Source organism: Trichoplax adhaerens, genomic scaffold (genome assembly GCF_000150275.1).
Source record: "Trichoplax adhaerens TRIADscaffold_4 genomic scaffold, whole genome shotgun sequence".
NCBI lineage: Eukaryota > Metazoa > Placozoa > Uniplacotomia > Trichoplacea > Trichoplacidae > Trichoplax > Trichoplax adhaerens.
Window position 1 is genome coordinate 5,312,520 of NW_002060946.1, and position 6,000 is coordinate 5,318,519.

A 6,000-nucleotide genomic window follows, 5' to 3' on the forward strand; every position below is an offset into this window, starting at 1 on the left:
CTATCTTGGCCTTGAGATTCCAAGTACATCAATTGTAAATATCAGTAATCTTCAATATTAAGGATTACTTAATTTATCATGAATATGATTGTGATGAATTCTTAATACACTGATGAATATAAAGGTAATAAATTCTCGGATTTTTGAGAGAAAGCATTGCTACCAATCGTTATTCATGAAGGCCAAAATCATCGCGCTCTTAAAATCGCTCCAACATACCATTTATTTGCCATCATTCATGTGAAACTGCCACCGAAAACTTGTCGAAATTATTGATTCTACAAGACAGCATCGAAACATAATCCTCATTCATGGTGCGTACATTGAATTTCATTTATTCTATCGTGAAAAAGCATTTATTTTGTAATATTTTGTTGCAATTATAAAGAACTTAAATATCACTTTTAGCCAAGAAAACGCATTTTAAATCAATGTAGTTCATGAAACAGTCGATTTTGCTCGTATTTAAGTTAGTTTCATGACTTCCTCTGATGCTACCCAAGAATAGCGATAAAAAATGAACTACGGTATTTTCAAATTGCCGAAGATTTTGTATAAACCATGGTATTATGTTCAGACTGACTTTAAACATCGAAATTTTGTCCTATATTGTATATCTGTATTCTAAGCACAGAATAATTGCAAACTATTTTCAATATACGCGCATCGATCATAGCTCCATCCATCCTATTAACCTGTTATTCTAATTTCACCGATACAGTCTTACTAAAAGTAATAATAAATTCCATTAATTGCTTAAGGCAAGTATATTGCAGTTTTCGATCAATTTATGTTCCACTCAACCGCGCTTAAGTAGTGTAGATAGACGATTATCATTTCTATAGAAGGCAATTAGGCTTCCATCATTATCTGGCCCTATCGGTCTAATTTTTAATCTATTTCGATTCTAGGTATTTTTAAAGAGTGTATTTTTAAGCCCTATAATTTTTTGATGAAAGCCATGAGATGAAATCATTTGAATATTTTTCTATCATCTTAAACATTTCGGTTCGCCTTCTAGCCTAAGTTTAGTCATAAAAGTGAATATTTAAATTACCTTTCTAGGTCTCAACCTTTCAACATTGCACCGAATAGCCTAAAGTAGATGACAATTTAAATTATATTATTGCTTGATCAACTTGTCTACTTTACTGAGAGTATCTTTTCACTTACTGCCTTATTAGTTATAACCAGACCTATTCTACAAAATACTATGTAGCCTACGCGTCGACAGAAGAATTATTCTTTCATTTTAAATATTACCTATATTAGTCAATTATAGTTCGAAATTGCGGACAGGAGAAATTACAATGCCTTGCCCTAAAAGTTTTTATAATAGGCAATTAAAAGACTATCCAAAAAACTTTATTAAAGCTTCGTCATTTTCTGTACTCGATTTTAAATTCGTTTTGACCCATACTCCATTCTCAAATTATTTATAAACTCATGATGCAAGTCTATCCTTCGAGAACGGTTACTGAAACGTGGGCTCTGCAACTTCTTCATTTTATCAGTGATGCTATAGTTAATTTATAAACTAATGTTCCTACATCAAACAAGCATTGAATAGCAGCAATAGTGATCTATTGATCGGTTCTAAAATTTCCTCTGCTATCGGCATTGCTATGACTAAATTAAGGAGATCGGTAATATCTAATCCATTTTAAAATGTCTTCAACGTGTTTAATCCCTGAAATAAGTACCCGAGTATTATCAATTCTGGAATGTTCTCATGCTGTTAGCAATACTATAACTAATTTAAGGAAAATAAAAAATATCTAATCCATTTTATAAAGTTTGTATTACGTTTAAGTTAGCAAAAAATAGTGGTGCATTATTATTTATACTATTCGCATGATATCAGTACTGCTGTGGTAAATACTGTATATGAAGAATAGAAGTATTTGATCCATCTTAAAATGTCTTGAATGCGTTTAATACCGTCAATAAAGAATGGTACCTTAAATTTAGAACTTCCTCATGCTGTTGGTATTGCTAAGGATAATTTATTGAGAATAGAAATATCTAATCGATCTGAAATGCTCCGTGCGGTAATAAGAGGCGATAAATTATAAATTTTAGAACTTTCTAGTTCCACTAATATCATTATCACTAATTAATGAAGAATAGAAATATCTAGTCCATCTGAAAATGTTCTGTGTTGTAATAAAAACCAGTACATTATAAATTTTAGAACTTTCTGAATTTATCATTATTGCTATCACTAATTGATAGAAAACAGAAATATCCAATCCATTCTAAAACGTCCTAAGCGAGATAAATATCGGCAATAAATGGTGGAACATTTACTAATTCTAAAACTTTTTCATGCTAGAAGTATTACTATGGTCAATTTATTGACAATAGAAATATCTAACCCATTTGAAAATGATCTGTGCAGTAATAAAATTGGTACATTACAATTTTTAGAACTTTCTGAGGCGGTCGCTGTTGCTATCATAGATTGATGGAGCATAAAAATATCTAATCCATCCTACAGCATCTTATTAAACGAGATTATTATCGGTAATAAAGGGTGGGTATTCGCTAATTTTAGAACTTTTCTAGCTGTAAGCTTTGCTATACGTAATTTACGGAGAACAGAAATATCTAATTCACTTTGAAATTTTTTAAGCCAGTTTAATCCTGGCTATAAATAATAGCTAATTGCTAATTCTACAACTCTCTTCTACTATCAGTATTACTCTAAATTGCTTCAGGAAAACAGATAAATCTAATCTGTTTTAAAACGTTTATACTACTTCAATGCCGGCAATAATTAGTTCTGAATAAGCAATCTAAAAGTTTCTTGTACTGTCAGCATTACTATAATTAATTTATGAAGAATAGTAATATCTAAATAATCAATTCTAAGAAATTTTTCACACTTTCAATGCAGCAGTAAATAAGTACATGATTTTAAGATAGGAACTAATTAAATTTGCGCTGATCACCAAGAATCAACCAATAGGAACTGATTTGTTTCGAATTAGTATTATAGAAAACTTTCTATCGCAATCACGATTGTTCTCATTTGCCCGCTCATCCATATTAATTCGTGCTTTTCAAAAAATATATAATTTCAATAAAAATCTGCAAAGTACCTTTTCTGTAGACCCATAAATTTTAGTTAAACAAACTAGATATGATCGTGATTTTTATATAACAGAAAAATAATTTATTTGGCTTTGCTAATTACTCCAATTAAATAATTAAATGTTCACTAATATCAAATCAGTTTTACTTACCGTACATGTTTTTTATTGAAATTTCGATCCAAGCATGATTTAATTGAAGAATTTGGAAGTTATCGTCATTAAAAGTCGCCAAGCCTTTCACATAGTTATGTTACATCGGTCACAAGTAATCTATAATAAATCTGCTAGTCTAAGGTCCTTTGCATCCTTAAACCACGGATGAAGGATTATTACCTATACAAGAATAGGTCAAAATTAATTACAGGAATTAGAGAGGATGCACGCCTACTAAATTGAATATCCGATATGATTTAAATACGATTATATCATCATGGCTTCCTTTTAACCATGTTAAACGTAGCTTCGTAAAACATTTCATAGAATCAAGTTATTGCAGGCATAATTGCTATCCATCTTTATAATATTTCCTTCTAAATCGGCAGAATAATGCGTGTCATTGCAAGTTGGATAAACAGAGATTTTATTTACCTAACAACTTAAGTAATAAAATAAAATGTGACATTAATCATTCAACCTTCAGGCAATGCGTGACAGTGCTTATTCTTTACTTTGACTAAATAGCAACGAGAAAATATTATTGTTTTGTATTGTCTACACTTTATTCCTGTTGAATTCTTGCAATAGCCAAAACTCTTCTAGGATTGAACTCAGGATATGAGCTCAGTTTGTGAAATCTTCTTTCATGAAAGGAGGATTAATACAGTCTTGCAGTATTTATACAAAATTCGACTTCCAAACATTACAATATAAATACCAATCTAAATTTTAAAGCATTTCTAAACTACTCTATCATTGAATTTCAATTAATCTCGAAGCTTTAGCCTACCGAAATTCAGTTTCCAATTTTACTGTGTTGCTAAACCAATCTTTGTTTCTTATTAGCTAAAGGCAAATTTCAATTATTACATAACTATTGCGTACAAGATTTCAATCCTTACTTCACAATCTATCGAAATTTTTCTACCTGGGTCCTATCGATAAGAGAAACAAATTCCTTTCCTCTAGGCCAATCATTCTTTAAAGTAGACAGTATTTCATTGAAGGTAGTTCATGCCTTCAAGGGCTATTAAAAATCCAATGCCATTTCTCAGTGAATCCAATTTTTTTTTAGTTTTTAAAAGTATTGTAGCCATGCAGAAAAGGATGAATCAATCTTGCTCGATTTGAAAATTGTTGCAGGTTAGAGAAATATTTACTAGAACTATGAAGGAATACCGAAATAGTCTTTTTCCTTACTAAGAACATTATTCTTTTACAAAATATCACCTGTCGATAGTTAAGATTGCTACTTTCAATTCTCTCTTTATTGAATCTATAAGAAAGAGTATAACCTCATCGTATAGGTATAAATTCCTTTTTCTCAAGGTATTATCTTCGCTACGGCTGAAAGATTACCAAATAGTCCATTCAATGAAAGCAATGGTTACATCAAAATGAATTTAACGTACTGTAGATATCCTCAATTTCATCACCATCATATCGACGCAATAATACGACATCAAATTCGATCAATTTGTCATAATTAAGCTAATTACCTCAGTTAGATGGTTTGAAAGTGGGTTAGCATCTATCAAGAAAAGTATCAAAATAGTCGATTGCGCTTATTAAGCTTAATAAAGATGTGTACAGCAGATAAGGTTGTAAACTCGTCCATCCTATAGTTTATGAGTTGACATTTTAAGATAGATGATCACAGTTTGCCCAATTTTATCTCACATACTATTCAATAGTTGAAATAGAATTGATAGAAGAATAAACCTCCCCAAACTAAGAGATTTATTCTCTTTAGGGCAACCCTAGTGATTAACTGCCGTAAATTTATAGCACATATTACGGTACCTTAACTACACTTAATAAGTCGGTAGTTTGACAGTATTTGTAAATATAAATTTATTTTTGTTTGCGTTAAGATATAGACAGCTAAAATCCTATCGACAATATAATTTCAGATCAAGCTAAAATCACAATGATTGATGGTGACATTATAAACCATCTTTATTCTTTGAAAAATGTAGATATCCTTATTGCCTCATTAACTATTCGAATTGAAGTCTCTCAGTGAAGGTGGGTTATGAATATTGAAAATATCATTGGCTGGAAAAATATTGCGGTAGTTTTGAATTAAGTATAATTTATTATCGATTTGCGCCTAAGGATAGGAATTTTGGCCATTACCTGCTTTGAATTAATATTCTAGCTAGGTGAAATTTTATTACGGTACCTAATTTAAAATATATTATTTATGCGTGCCCATCCATGTCCACTTTCCATACGGAACCGGATATTAAATACTATGGAAAAATATATTTAAATACTTTCTACCCTTTTTAGATTGATTGATACACACCTGGCAATTGCAATTCCAGGTTAGCAATTTCGTTGAAAGATGAAATTCATCAGTTTCACAGGAACAGTAAACAAAGCTACCATTTTTTCTGGTTTTCTTATTTTTCACTCCATATAACATTAAATGACGTGTTTATAAATATTCAACAAAATTTGCAAAACAAAGGAGTAATCCTAGTCTAAGTGTTATTGATTTTGAGCCAAACTGGAACCATCACAGCGTCAAAGCTTTGCTATTTGTCTGATTTGAATGAACGACTTCATTGATGCTAATTCAAATCAATGGAAAGGAATAATTAAACACATTATTGATTTAGCAACATTCTCCAGTGATAAACAAGAAATCTATTGCCGAGGTGAAGACTTTAAGTTGGCATTTTATTAGTTTTGTGTCATTTTTGAGCGTGTATAACACCNNAAAATACCCCTGAAAATA